Source organism: Schistocerca nitens, chromosome 6, assembly GCF_023898315.1.
Source record: "Schistocerca nitens isolate TAMUIC-IGC-003100 chromosome 6, iqSchNite1.1, whole genome shotgun sequence".
Classification (NCBI taxonomy): domain Eukaryota; kingdom Metazoa; phylum Arthropoda; class Insecta; order Orthoptera; family Acrididae; genus Schistocerca; species Schistocerca nitens.
Genome location: NC_064619.1, coordinates 115,718,837 through 115,731,836, shown reverse-complemented (window position 1 = coordinate 115,731,836; position 13,000 = coordinate 115,718,837). Strand labels below are relative to the sequence as shown.

The 13,000-nt window shown below is 50.0% G+C and overlaps 22 non-coding genes across 22 annotated transcripts; all 22 read left to right on the top strand.

Moving 5' to 3' along the window:
* Positions 1 to 245: 245 nt before the first annotated feature.
* Positions 246 to 319, top strand: Trnan-guu (transfer RNA asparagine (anticodon GUU)). Its single transcript has one exon. It is a non-coding gene; the product is annotated as a tRNA-Asn (tRNA).
* Positions 320 to 1,007: 688 nt separating this feature from the next.
* Positions 1,008 to 1,079, top strand: Trnat-cgu (transfer RNA threonine (anticodon CGU)). The gene has a single exon. It is a non-coding gene; the product is annotated as a tRNA-Thr (tRNA).
* Positions 1,080 to 1,412: 333 nt separating this feature from the next.
* Trnan-guu (transfer RNA asparagine (anticodon GUU)) lies at positions 1,413 to 1,486 on the top strand. Its single transcript has one exon. It is a non-coding gene; the product is annotated as a tRNA-Asn (tRNA).
* Positions 1,487 to 1,983: 497 nt separating this feature from the next.
* On the top strand, positions 1,984 to 2,057 carry Trnan-guu (transfer RNA asparagine (anticodon GUU)). Its single transcript has one exon. It is a non-coding gene; the product is annotated as a tRNA-Asn (tRNA).
* A 688-nt stretch (positions 2,058 to 2,745) lies between these two features.
* On the top strand, positions 2,746 to 2,817 carry Trnat-cgu (transfer RNA threonine (anticodon CGU)). Its single transcript has one exon. It is a non-coding gene; the product is annotated as a tRNA-Thr (tRNA).
* Positions 2,818 to 3,150: 333 nt separating this feature from the next.
* On the top strand, positions 3,151 to 3,224 carry Trnan-guu (transfer RNA asparagine (anticodon GUU)). The gene has a single exon. It is a non-coding gene; the product is annotated as a tRNA-Asn (tRNA).
* Positions 3,225 to 3,721: 497 nt separating this feature from the next.
* On the top strand, positions 3,722 to 3,795 carry Trnan-guu (transfer RNA asparagine (anticodon GUU)). Its single transcript has one exon. It is a non-coding gene; the product is annotated as a tRNA-Asn (tRNA).
* Positions 3,796 to 4,483: 688 nt separating this feature from the next.
* Positions 4,484 to 4,555, top strand: Trnat-cgu (transfer RNA threonine (anticodon CGU)). Its single transcript has one exon. It is a non-coding gene; the product is annotated as a tRNA-Thr (tRNA).
* A 333-nt stretch (positions 4,556 to 4,888) lies between these two features.
* Trnan-guu (transfer RNA asparagine (anticodon GUU)) lies at positions 4,889 to 4,962 on the top strand. Its single transcript has one exon. It is a non-coding gene; the product is annotated as a tRNA-Asn (tRNA).
* A 497-nt stretch (positions 4,963 to 5,459) lies between these two features.
* On the top strand, positions 5,460 to 5,533 carry Trnan-guu (transfer RNA asparagine (anticodon GUU)). Its single transcript has one exon. It is a non-coding gene; the product is annotated as a tRNA-Asn (tRNA).
* Positions 5,534 to 6,221: 688 nt separating this feature from the next.
* Trnat-cgu (transfer RNA threonine (anticodon CGU)) lies at positions 6,222 to 6,293 on the top strand. The gene has a single exon. It is a non-coding gene; the product is annotated as a tRNA-Thr (tRNA).
* Positions 6,294 to 6,626: 333 nt separating this feature from the next.
* Positions 6,627 to 6,700, top strand: Trnan-guu (transfer RNA asparagine (anticodon GUU)). The gene has a single exon. It is a non-coding gene; the product is annotated as a tRNA-Asn (tRNA).
* Positions 6,701 to 7,197: 497 nt separating this feature from the next.
* Positions 7,198 to 7,271, top strand: Trnan-guu (transfer RNA asparagine (anticodon GUU)). The gene has a single exon. It is a non-coding gene; the product is annotated as a tRNA-Asn (tRNA).
* A 688-nt stretch (positions 7,272 to 7,959) lies between these two features.
* Trnat-cgu (transfer RNA threonine (anticodon CGU)) lies at positions 7,960 to 8,031 on the top strand. The gene has a single exon. It is a non-coding gene; the product is annotated as a tRNA-Thr (tRNA).
* A 333-nt stretch (positions 8,032 to 8,364) lies between these two features.
* Positions 8,365 to 8,438, top strand: Trnan-guu (transfer RNA asparagine (anticodon GUU)). The gene has a single exon. It is a non-coding gene; the product is annotated as a tRNA-Asn (tRNA).
* Positions 8,439 to 9,126: 688 nt separating this feature from the next.
* Positions 9,127 to 9,198, top strand: Trnat-cgu (transfer RNA threonine (anticodon CGU)). Its single transcript has one exon. It is a non-coding gene; the product is annotated as a tRNA-Thr (tRNA).
* Positions 9,199 to 9,531: 333 nt separating this feature from the next.
* On the top strand, positions 9,532 to 9,605 carry Trnan-guu (transfer RNA asparagine (anticodon GUU)). Its single transcript has one exon. It is a non-coding gene; the product is annotated as a tRNA-Asn (tRNA).
* Positions 9,606 to 10,102: 497 nt separating this feature from the next.
* On the top strand, positions 10,103 to 10,176 carry Trnan-guu (transfer RNA asparagine (anticodon GUU)). The gene has a single exon. It is a non-coding gene; the product is annotated as a tRNA-Asn (tRNA).
* Positions 10,177 to 10,864: 688 nt separating this feature from the next.
* Positions 10,865 to 10,936, top strand: Trnat-cgu (transfer RNA threonine (anticodon CGU)). The gene has a single exon. It is a non-coding gene; the product is annotated as a tRNA-Thr (tRNA).
* Positions 10,937 to 11,269: 333 nt separating this feature from the next.
* On the top strand, positions 11,270 to 11,343 carry Trnan-guu (transfer RNA asparagine (anticodon GUU)). The gene has a single exon. It is a non-coding gene; the product is annotated as a tRNA-Asn (tRNA).
* A 497-nt stretch (positions 11,344 to 11,840) lies between these two features.
* Positions 11,841 to 11,914, top strand: Trnan-guu (transfer RNA asparagine (anticodon GUU)). The gene has a single exon. It is a non-coding gene; the product is annotated as a tRNA-Asn (tRNA).
* Positions 11,915 to 12,411: 497 nt separating this feature from the next.
* Positions 12,412 to 12,485, top strand: Trnan-guu (transfer RNA asparagine (anticodon GUU)). Its single transcript has one exon. It is a non-coding gene; the product is annotated as a tRNA-Asn (tRNA).
* Positions 12,486 to 13,000: the final 515 nt, after the last annotated feature.

Genomic DNA, 13,000 nt, shown 5'->3' with positions numbered 1-13,000 from the left:
CGTCGCGACTGCCATATGACAGGGCCTGTCTCTCGATGTCGATTTGTATTTGGTGTCTCTTAAGTGTCGATCTGCAGTGGGCCGCTGTTGGCCGAGAGACACGTATTCGTGTACGAGCCTCGCTACAGTGTGCATGCACGTTATCCATGTGAAGAGGCGCAAGCAGATGCTACCATTCTGCGAGATTCCTGCAGAAGGTATACGAATTGCGTTGATATACAGAGCACAAGTGAGCCAAATTCAAGGCCTCCGTGGCGCAATCGGCTAGCGCGTTCGGCTGTTAACCGAAAGGTTGGTGGTTCGAGCCCACCCGGGGGCGAAATCGTTTTAACCGGCACCGAGGTGAGGACATACGTCAACTTTGTTAGAGATACACAGCTAGCGTGACAATTTGCCTGTGTTTGAGTGATGCCACAGAGCCTTATACACATTCAGCCAAGTGACACTGTAGGTAAAAACATGGCCCTACACAGACGTTCTACTCTTTTCCTATTTATTCGTCATGTGTGCACTGCAGTAGAGCGACGCCCACTACAAAAGACGTATTCTTTACATTCAATTTCAGCGTATACGTCGCGACTGCCATATGACAGGGCCTGTCTCTCGATGTCGATTTGTATTTGGTGTCTCTTAAGTGTCGATCTGCAGTGGGCCGCTGTTGGCCGAGAGACGTGCAGTCGCCTTACATGAAGCCCCATGGGCAACGCCAGTGCCACTGTGGACAACAGCATACTGTAGCCAGAGAGAGGAGCCGAAAGGCGCATTTCGCAGTCGAGCCACGCTATCCCACAAGCTGTGCACTAGGACAGGATTGTGCAGACCGCAAACTTCTGGTGGCCCGACGCTCGTCGTCGATCGTAAGGGCGAAACAGTCAAGAGATTTGGAAAACGGCAATGTGGACACCCCCTGCAGCAGCTGTGTGCCAAATCCGATATCTGGTCGAGGGCTGCAAGATTCAGTATGATGAAGTGACAATTCGGGGATAGCTCACAAACGCTAAGCTGCCGCCTTCTTAGCTCAGTGGTAGAGCACTGGTCTCGTAAACCAGGGGTCGTGAGTTCGAACCTCACAGAAGGCATTCATTTTTTTAACCTTCCTGCAAGGAGCGGAGCTATCTCGAGCAGCATCTAACACATGGCAGTACACTGAATGAAAGGGATGTTCTACAGCCTATGAAAAGTATTCTACTGGCCTCAGAGGTTTTCTGAATGCATAGGCACAACAGTGGTTTGTATGCATTTTGTAGTATAATGTCATGCTTGGCGATGTCATTCGTGTACGAGCCTCGCTACAGTGTGCATGCACGTTATCCATGTGAAGAGGCGCAAGCAGATGCTACCATTCTGCGAGATTCCTGCAGAAGGTATACGAATTGCGTTGATATACAGAGCACAAGTGAGCCAAATTCAAGGCCTCCGTGGCGCAATCGGCTAGCGCGTTCGGCTGTTAACCGAAAGGTTGGTGGTTCGAGCCCACCCGGGGGCGAAATCGTTTTAACCGGCACCGAGGTGAGGACATACGTCAACTTTGTTAGAGATACACAGCTAGCGTGACAATTTGGCTGTGTTTGAGTGATGCCACAGAGCCTTATACACATTCAGCCAAGTGACACTGTAGGTAAAAACATGGCCCTACACAGACGTTCTACTCTTTTCCTATTTATTCGTCATGTGTGCACTGCAGTAGAGCGACGCCCACTACAAAAGACGTATTCTTTACATTCAATTTCAGCGTATACGTCGCGACTGCCATATGACAGGGCCTGTCTCTCGATGTCGATTTGTATTTGGTGTCTCTTAAGTGTCGATCTGCAGTGGGCCGCTGTTGGCCGAGAGACACGTATTCGTGTACGAGCCTCGCTACAGTGTGCATGCACGTTATCCATGTGAAGAGGCGCAAGCAGATGCTACCATTCTGCGAGATTCCTGCAGAAGGTATACGAATTGCGTTGATATACAGAGCACAAGTGAGCCAAATTCAAGGCCTCCGTGGCGCAATCGGCTAGCGCGTTCGGCTGTTAACCGAAAGGTTGGTGGTTCGAGCCCACCCGGGGGCGAAATCGTTTTAACCGGCACCGAGGTGAGGACATACGTCAACTTTGTTAGAGATACACAGCTAGCGTGACAATTTGGCTGTGTTTGAGTGATGCCACAGAGCCTTATACACATTCAGCCAAGTGACACTGTAGGTAAAAACATGGCCCTACACAGACGTTCTACTCTTTTCCTATTTATTCGTCATGTGTGCACTGCAGTAGAGCGACGCCCACTACAAAAGACGTATTCTTTACATTCAATTTCAGCGTATACGTCGCGACTGCCATATGACAGGGCCTGCCTCTCGATGTCGATTTGTATTTGGTGTCTCTTAAGTGTCGATCTGCAGTGGGCTGCTGTTGGCCGAGAGACGTGCAGTCGCCTTACGTGAAGCCCCATGGGCAACGCCAGTGCCACTGTGGACAACAGCATACTGTAGCCAGAGAGAGGAGCCGAAAGGCGCATTTCGCAGTCGAGCCACGCTATCCCACAAGCTGTGCACTAGGACAGGATTGTGCAGACCGCAAACTTCTGGTGGCCCGACGCTCGTCGTCGATCGTAAGGGCGAAACAGTCAAGAGATTTGGAAAACGGCAATGTGGACACCCCCTGCAGCAGCTGTGTGCCAAATCCGATATCTGGTCGAGGGCTGCAAGATTCAGTATGATGAAGTGACAATTCGGGGATAGCTCACAAACGCTAAGCTGCCGCCTTCTTAGCTCAGTGGTAGAGCACTGGTCTCGTAAACCAGGGGTCGTGAGTTCGAACCTCACAGAAGGCATTCATTTTTTTAACCTTCCTGCAAGGAGCGGAGCTATCTCGAGCAGCATCTAACACATGGCAGTACACTGAATGAAAGGGATGTTCTACAGCCTATGAAAAGTATTCTACTGGCCTCAGAGGTTTTCTGAATGCATAGGCACAACAGTGGTTTGTATGCATTTTGTAGTATAATGTCATGCTTGGCGATGTCATTCGTGTACGAGCCTCGCTACAGTGTGCATGCACGTTATCCATGTGAAGAGGCGCAAGCAGATGCTACCATTCTGCGAGATTCCTGCAGAAGGTATACGAATTGCGTTGATATACAGAGCACAAGTGAGCCAAATTCAAGGCCTCCGTGGCGCAATCGGCTAGCGCGTTCGGCTGTTAACCGAAAGGTTGGTGGTTCGAGCCCACCCGGGGGCGAAATCGTTTTAACCGGCACCGAGGTGAGGACATACGTCAACTTTGTTAGAGATACACAGCTAGCGTGACAATTTGGCTGTGTTTGAGTGATGCCACAGAGCCTTATACACATTCAGCCAAGTGACACTGTAGGTAAAAACATGGCCCTACACAGACGTTCTACTCTTTTCCTATTTATTCGTCATGTGTGCACTGCAGTAGAGCGACGCCCACTACAAAAGACGTATTCTTTACATTCAATTTCAGCGTATACGTCGCGACTGCCATATGACAGGGCCTGTCTCTCGATGTCGATTTGTATTTGGTGTCTCTTAAGTGTCGATCTGCAGTGGGCCGCTGTTGGCCGAGAGACACGTATTCGTGTACGAGCCTCGCTACAGTGTGCATGCACGTTATCCATGTGAAGAGGCGCAAGCAGATGCTACCATTCTGCGAGATTCCTGCAGAAGGTATACGAATTGCGTTGATATACAGAGCACAAGTGAGCCAAATTCAAGGCCTCCGTGGCGCAATCGGCTAGCGCGTTCGGCTGTTAACCGAAAGGTTGGTGGTTCGAGCCCACCCGGGGGCGAAATCGTTTTAACCGGCACCGAGGTGAGGACATACGTCAACTTTGTTAGAGATACACAGCTAGCGTGACAATTTGGCTGTGTTTGAGTGATGCCACAGAGCCTTATACACATTCAGCCAAGTGACACTGTAGGTAAAAACATGGCCCTACACAGACGTTCTACTCTTTTCCTATTTATTCGTCATGTGTGCACTGCAGTAGAGCGACGCCCACTACAAAAGACGTATTCTTTACATTCAATTTCAGCGTATACGTCGCGACTGCCATATGACAGGGCCTGCCTCTCGATGTCGATTTGTATTTGGTGTCTCTTAAGTGTCGATCTGCAGTGGGCTGCTGTTGGCCGAGAGACGTGCAGTCGCCTTACGTGAAGCCCCATGGGCAACGCCAGTGCCACTGTGGACAACAGCATACTGTAGCCAGAGAGAGGAGCCGAAAGGCGCATTTCGCAGTCGAGCCACGCTATCCCACAAGCTGTGCACTAGGACAGGATTGTGCAGACCGCAAACTTCTGGTGGCCCGACGCTCGTCGTCGATCGTAAGGGCGAAACAGTCAAGAGATTTGGAAAACGGCAATGTGGACACCCCCTGCAGCAGCTGTGTGCCAAATCCGATATCTGGTCGAGGGCTGCAAGATTCAGTATGATGAAGTGACAATTCGGGGATAGCTCACAAACGCTAAGCTGCCGCCTTCTTAGCTCAGTGGTAGAGCACTGGTCTCGTAAACCAGGGGTCGTGAGTTCGAACCTCACAGAAGGCATTCATTTTTTTAACCTTCCTGCAAGGAGCGGAGCTATCTCGAGCAGCATCTAACACATGGCAGTACACTGAATGAAAGGGATGTTCTACAGCCTATGAAAAGTATTCTACTGGCCTCAGAGGTTTTCTGAATGCATAGGCACAACAGTGGTTTGTATGCATTTTGTAGTATAATGTCATGCTTGGCGATGTCATTCGTGTACGAGCCTCGCTACAGTGTGCATGCACGTTATCCATGTGAAGAGGCGCAAGCAGATGCTACCATTCTGCGAGATTCCTGCAGAAGGTATACGAATTGCGTTGATATACAGAGCACAAGTGAGCCAAATTCAAGGCCTCCGTGGCGCAATCGGCTAGCGCGTTCGGCTGTTAACCGAAAGGTTGGTGGTTCGAGCCCACCCGGGGGCGAAATCGTTTTAACCGGCACCGAGGTGAGGACATACGTCAACTTTGTTAGAGATACACAGCTAGCGTGACAATTTGGCTGTGTTTGAGTGATGCCACAGAGCCTTATACACATTCAGCCAAGTGACACTGTAGGTAAAAACATGGCCCTACACAGACGTTCTACTCTTTTTCTATTTATTCGTCATGTGTGCACTGCAGTAGAGCGACGCCCACTACAAAAGACGTATTCTTTACATTCAATTTCAGCGTATACGTCGCGACTGCCATATGACAGGGCCTGTCTCTCGATGTCGATTTGTATTTGGTGTCTCTTAAGTGTCGATCTGCAGTGGGCCGCTGTTGGCCGAGAGACACGTATTCGTGTACGAGCCTCGCTACAGTGTGCATGCACGTTATCCATGTGAAGAGGCGCAAGCAGATGCTACCATTCTGCGAGATTTCTGCAGAAGGTATACGAATTGCGTTGATATACAGAGCACAAGTGAGCCAAATTCAAGGCCTCCGTGGCGCAATCGGCTAGCGCGTTCGTATGTTAACCGAAAGGTTGGTGGTTCGAGCCCACCCGGGGGCGAAATCGTTTTAACCGGCACCGAGGTGAGGACATACGTCAACTTTGTTAGAGATACACAGCTAGCGTGACAATTTGGCTGTGTTTGAGTGATGCCACAGAGCCTTATACACATTCAGCCAAGTGACACTGTAGGTAAAAACATGGCCCTACACAGACGTTCTACTCTTTTCCTATTTATTCGTCATGTGTGCACTGCAGTAGAGCGACGCCCACTACAAAAGACGTATTCTTTACATTCAATTTCAGCGTATACGTCGCGACTGCCATATGACAGGGCCTGCCTCTCGATGTCGATTTGTATTTGGTGTCTCTTAAGTGTCGATCTGCAGTGGGCTGCTGTTGGCCGAGAGACGTGCAGTCGCCTTACGTGAAGCCCCATGGGCAACGCCAGTGCCACTGTGGACAACAGCATACTGTAGCCAGAGAGAGGAGCCGAAAGGCGCATTTCGCAGTCGAGCCACGCTATCCCACAAGCTGTGCACTAGGACAGGATTGTGCAGACCGCAAACTTCTGGTGGCCCGACGCTCGTCGTCGATCGTAAGGGCGAAACAGTCAAGAGATTTGGAAAACGGCAATGTGGACACCCCCTGCAGCAGCTGTGTGCCAAATCCGATATCTGGTCGAGGGCTGCAAGATTCAGTATGATGAAGTGACAATTCGGGGATAGCTCACAAACGCTAAGCTGCCGCCTTCTTAGCTCAGTGGTAGAGCACTGGTCTCGTAAACCAGGGGTCGTGAGTTCGAACCTCACAGAAGGCATTCATTTTTTTAACCTTCCTGCAAGGAGCGGAGCTATCTCGAGCAGCATCTAACACATGGCAGTACACTGAATGAAAGGGATGTTCTACAGCCTATGAAAAGTATTCTACTGGCCTCAGAGGTTTTCTGAATGCATAGGCACAACAGTGGTTTGTATGCATTTTGTAGTATAATGTCATGCTTGGCGATGTCATTCGTGTACGAGCCTCGCTACAGTGTGCATGCACGTTATCCATGTGAAGAGGCGCAAGCAGATGCTACCATTCTGCGAGATTCCTGCAGAAGGTATACGAATTGCGTTGATATACAGAGCACAAGTGAGCCAAATTCAAGGCCTCCGTGGCGCAATCGGCTAGCGCGTTCGGCTGTTAACCGAAAGGTTGGTGGTTCGAGCCCACCCGTGGGCGAAATCGTTTTAACCGGCACCGAGTCGAGGACATACGTCAACTTTGTTAGAGATACACAGCTAGCGTGACAATTTGGCTGTGTTTGAGTGATGCCACAGAGCCTTATACACATTCAGCCAAGTGACACTGTAGGTAAAAACATGGCCCTACATAGACGTTCTACTCTTTTCCTATTTATTCGTCATGTGTGCACTGCAGTAGAGCGACGCCCACTACAAAAGACGTATTCTTTACATTCAATTTCAGCGTATACGTCGCGACTGCCATATGACAGGGCCTGTCTCTCGATGTCGATTTGTATTTGGTGTCTCTTAAGTGTCGATCTGCAGTGGGCCGCTGTTGGCCGAGAGACACGTATTCGTGTACGAGCCTCGCTACAGTGTGCATGCACGTTATCCATGTGAAGAGGCGCAAGCAGATGCTACCATTCTGCGAGATTTCTGCAGAAGGTATACGAATTGCGTTGATATACAGAGCACAAGTGAGCCAAATTCAAGGCCTCCGTGGCGCAATCGGCTAGCGCGTTCGTATGTTAACCGAAAGGTTGGTGGTTCGAGCCCACCCGGGGGCGAAATCGTTTTAACCGGCACCGAGGTGAGGACATACGTCAACTTTGTTAGAGATACACAGCTAGCGTGACAATTTGGCTGTGTTTGAGTGATGCCACAGAGCCTTATACACATTCAGCCAAGTGACACTGTAGGTAAAAACATGGCCCTACACAGACGTTCTACTCTTTTCCTATTTATTCGTCATGTGTGCACTGCAGTAGAGCGACGCCCACTACAAAAGACGTATTCTTTACATTCAATTTCAGCGTATACGTCGCGACTGCCATATGACAGGGCCTGCCTCTCGATGTCGATTTGTATTTGGTGTCTCTTAAGTGTCGATCTGCAGTGGGCTGCTGTTGGCCGAGAGACGTGCAGTCGCCTTACGTGAAGCCCCATGGGCAACGCCAGTGCCACTGTGGACAACAGCATACTGTAGCCAGAGAGAGGAGCCGAAAGGCGCATTTCGCAGTCGAGCCACGCTATCCCACAAGCTGTGCACTAGGACAGGATTGTGCAGACCGCAAACTTCTGGTGGCCCGACGCTCGTCGTCGATCGTAAGGGCGAAACAGTCAAGAGATTTGGAAAACGGCAATGTGGACACCCCCTGCAGCAGCTGTGTGCCAAATCCGATATCTGGTCGAGGGCTGCAAGATTCAGTATGATGAAGTGACAATTCGGGGAAAGCTCACAAACGCTAAGCTGCCGCCTTCTTAGCTCAGTGGTAGAGCACTGGTCTCGTAAACCAGGGGTCGTGAGTTCGAACCTCACAGAAGGCATTCATTTTTTTAACCTTCCTGCAAGGAGCGGAGCTATCTCGAGCAGCATCTAACACATGGCAGTACACTGAATGAAAGGGATGTTCTACAGCCTATGAAAAGTATTCTACTGGCCTCAGAGGTTTTCTGAATGCATAGGCACAACAGTGGTTTGTATGCATTTTGTAGTATAATGTCATGCTTGGCGATGTCATTCGTGTACGAGCCTCGCTACAGTGTGCATGCACGTTATCCATGTGAAGAGGCGCAAGCAGATGCTACCATTCTGCGAGATTCCTGCAGAAGGTATACGAATTGCGTTGATATACAGAGCACAAGTGAGCCAAATTCAAGGCCTCCGTGGCGCAATCGGCTAGCGCGTTCGTCTGTTAACCGAAAGGTTGGTGGTTCGAGCCCACCCGGGGGCGAAATCGTTTTAACCGGCACCGAGGTGAGGACATACGTCAACTTTGTTAGAGATACACAGCTAGCGTGACAATTTGGCTGTGTTTGAGTGATACCACAGAGCCTTATACACATTCAGCCAAGTGACACTGTAGGTAAAAACATGGCCCTACACAGACGTTCTACTCTTTTCCTATTTATTCGTCATGTGTGCACTGCAGTAGAGCGACGCCCACTACAAAAGACGTATTCTTTACATTCAATTTCAGCGTATACGTCGCGACTGCCATATGACAGGGCCTGCCTCTCGATGTCGATTTGTATTTGGTGTCTCTTAAGTGTCGATCTGCAGTGGGCTGCTGTTGGCCGAGAGACGTGCAGTCGCCTTACGTGAAGCCCCATGGGCAACGCCAGTGCCACTGTGGACAACAGCATACTGTAGCCAGAGAGAGGAGCCGAAAGGCGCATTTCGCAGTCGAGCCACGCTATCCCACAAGCTGTGCACTAGGACAGGATTGTGCAGACCGCAAACTTCTGGTGGCCCGACGCTCGTCGTCGATCGTAAGGGCGAAACAGTCAAGAGATTTGGAAAACGGCAATGTGGACACCCCCTGCAGCAGCTGTGTGCCAAATCCGATATCTGGTCGAGGGCTGCAAGATTCAGTATGATGAAGTGACAATTCGGGGAAAGCTCACAAACGCTAAGCTGCCGCCTTCTTAGCTCAGTGGTAGAGCACTGGTCTCGTAAACCAGGGGTCGTGAGTTCGAACCTCACAGAAGGCATTCATTTTTTTAACCTTCCTGCAAGGAGCGGAGCTATCTCGAGCAGCATCTAACACATGGCAGTACACTGAATGAAAGGGATGTTCTACAGCCTATGAAAAGTATTCTACTGGCCTCAGAGGTTTTCTGAATGCATAGGCACAACAGTGGTTTGTATGCATTTTGTAGTATAATGTCATGCTTGGCGATGTCATTCGTGTACGAGCCTCGCTACAGTGTGCATGCACGTTATCCATGTGAAGAGGCGCAAGCAGATGCTACCATTCTGCGAGATTCCTGCAGAAGGTATACGAATTGCGTTGATATACAGAGCACAAGTGAGCCAAATTCAAGGCCTCCGTGGCGCAATCGGCTAGCGCGTTCGTCTGTTAACCGAAAGGTTGGTGGTTCGAGCCCACCCGGGGGCGAAATCGTTTTAACCGGCACCGAGGTGAGGACATACGTCAACTTTGTTAGAGATACACAGCTAGCGTGACAATTTGGCTGTGTTTGAGTGATGCCACAGAGCCTTATACACATTCAGCCAAGTGACACTGTAGGTAAAAACATGGCCCTACATAGACGTTCTACTCTTTTCCTATTTATTCGTCATGTGTGCACTGCAGTAGAGCGACGCCCACTACAAAAGACGTATTCTTTACATTCAATTTCAGCGTATACGTCGCGACTGCCATATGACAGGGCCTGTCTCTCGATGTCGATTTGTATTTGGTGTCTCTTAAGTGTCGATCTGCAGTGGGCCGCTGTTGGCCGAGAGACACGTATTCGTGTACGAGCCTCGCTACAGTGTGCATGCACGTTATCCATGTGAAGAGGCGCAAGCAGATGCTACCATTCTGCGAGATTTCTGCAGAAGGTATACGAATTGCGTTGATATACAGAGCACAAGTGAGCCAAATTCAAGGCCTCCGTGGCGCAATCGGCTAGCGCGTTCGGCTGTTAACCGAAAGGTTGGTGGTTCGAGCCCACCCGGGGGCGAAATCGTTTTAACCGGCACCGAGGTGAGGACATACGTCAACTTTGTTAGAGATACACAGCTAGCGTGACAATTTGGCTGTGTTTGAGTGATGCCACAGAGCCTTATACACATTCAGCCAAGTGACACTGTAGGTAAAAACATGGCCCTACACAGACGTTCTACTCTTTTCCTATTTATTCGTCATGTGTGCACTGCAGTAGAGCGACGCCCACTACAAAAGACGTATTCTTTACATTCAATTTCAGCGTATACGTCGCGACTGCCATATGACAGGGCCTGTCTCTCGATGTCGATTTGTATTTGGTGTCTCTTAAGTGTCGATCTGCAGTGGGCCGCTGTTGGCCGAGAGACGTGCAGTCGCCTTACATGAAGCCCCATGGGCAACGCCAGTGCCACTGTGGACAACAGCATACTGTAGCCAGAGAGAGGAGCCGAAAGGCGCATTTCGCAGTCGAGCCACGCTATCCCACAAGCTGTGCACTAGGACAGGATTGTGCAGACCGCAAACTTCTGGTGGCCCGACGCTCGTCGTCGATCGTAAGGGCGAAACAGTCAAGAGATTTGGAAAACGGCAATGTGGACACCCCCTGCAGCAGCTGTGTGCCAAATCCGATATCTGGTCGAGGGCTGCAAGATTCAGTATGATGAAGTGACAATTCGGGGAAAGCTCACAAACGCTAAGCTGCCGCCTTCTTAGCTCAGTGGTAGAGCACTGGTCTCGTAAACCAGGGGTCGTGAGTTCGAACCTCACAGAAGGCATTCATTTTTTTAACCTTCCTGCAAGGAGCGGAGCTATCTCGAGCAGCATCTAACACATGGCAGTACACTGAATGAAAGGGATGTTCTACAGCCTATGAAAAGTATTCTACTGGCCTCAGAGGTTTTCTGAATGCATAGGCACAACAGTGGTTTGTATGCATTTTGTAGTATAATGTCATGCTTGGCGATGTCATTCGTGTACGAGCCTCGCTACAGTGTGCATGCACGTTATCCATGTGAAGAGGCGCAAGCAGATGCTACCATTCTGCGAGATTCCTGCAGAAGGTATACGAATTGCGTTGATATACAGAGCACAAGTGAGCCAAATTCAAGGCCTCCGTGGCGCAATCGGCTAGCGCGTTCGGCTGTTAACCGAAAGGTTGGTGGTTCGAGCCCACCCGGGGGCGAAATCGTTTTAACCGGCACCGAGGTGAGGACATACGTCAACTTTGTTAGAGATACACAGCTAGCGTGACAATTTGGCTGTGTTTGAGTGATGCCACAGAGCCTTATACACATTCAGCCAAGTGACACTGTAGGTAAAAACATGGCCCTACACAGACGTTCTACTCTTTTCCTATTTATTCGTCATGTGTGCACTGCAGTAGAGCGACGCCCACTACAAAAGACGTATTCTTTACATTCAATTTCAGCGTATACGTCGCGACTGCCATATGACAGGGCCTGTCTCTCGATGTCGATTTGTATTTGGTGTCTCTTAAGTGTCGATCTGCAGTGGGCCGCTGTTGGCCGAGAGACACGTATTCGTGTACGAGCCTCGCTACAGTGTGCATGCACGTTATCCATGTGAAGAGGCGCAAGCAGATGCTACCATTCTGCGAGATTTCTGCAGAAGGTATACGAATTGCGTTGATATACAGAGCACAAGTGAGCCAAATTCAAGGCCTCCGTGGCGCAATCGGCTAGCGCGTTCGGCTGTTAACCGAAAGGTTGGTGGTTCGAGCCCACCTGGGGGCGAAATCGTTTTAACCGGCACCGAGGTGAGGACATACGTCAACTTTGTTAGAGATACACAGCTAGCGTGACAATTTGGCTGTGTTTGAGTGATGCCACAGAGCCTTATACACATTCAGCCAAGTGACACTGTAGGTAAAAACATGGCCCTACACAGACGTTCTACTCTTTTCCTATTTATTCGTCATGTGTGCACTGCAGTAGAGCGACGCCCACTACAAAAGACGTATTCTTTACATTCAATTTCAGCGTATACGTCGCGACTGCCATATGACAGGGCCTGTCTCTCGATGTCGATTTGTATTTGGTGTCTCTTAAGTGTCGATCTGCAGTGGGCCGCTGTTGGCCGAGAGACACGTATTCGTGTACGAGCCTCGCTACAGTGTGCATGCACGTTATCCATGTGAAGAGGCGCAAGCAGATGCTACCATTCTGCGAGATTCCTGCAGAAGGTATACGAATTGCGTTGATATACAGAGCACAAGTGAGCCAAATTCAAGGCCTCCGTGGCGCAATCGGCTAGCGCGTTCGGCTGTTAACCGAAAGGTTGGTGGTTCGAGCCCACCCGGGGGCGAAATCGTTTTAACCGGCACCGAGGTGAGGACATACGTCAACTTTGTTAGAGATACACAGCTAGCGTGACAATTTGGCTGTGTTTGAGTGATGCCACAGAGCCTTATACACATTCAGCCAAGTGACACTGTAGGTAAAAACATGGCCCTACACAGACGTTCTACTCTTTTCCTATTTATTCGTCATGTGTGCACTGCAGTAGAGCGACGCCCACTACAAAAGACGTATTCTTTACATTCAATTTCAGCGTATACGTCGCGACTGCCATATGACAGGGCCTGTCTCTCGATGTCGATTTGTATTTGGTGTCTCTTAAGTGTCGATCTGCAGTGGGCTGCTGTTGGCCGAGAGACGTGCAGTCGCCTTACGTGAAGCCCCATGGGCAACGCCAGTGCCACTGTGGACAACAGCATACTGTAGCCAGAGAGAGGAGCCGAAAGGCGCATTTCGCAGTCGAGCCACGCTATCCCACAAGCTGTGCACTAGGACAGGATTGTGCAGACCGCAAACTTCTGG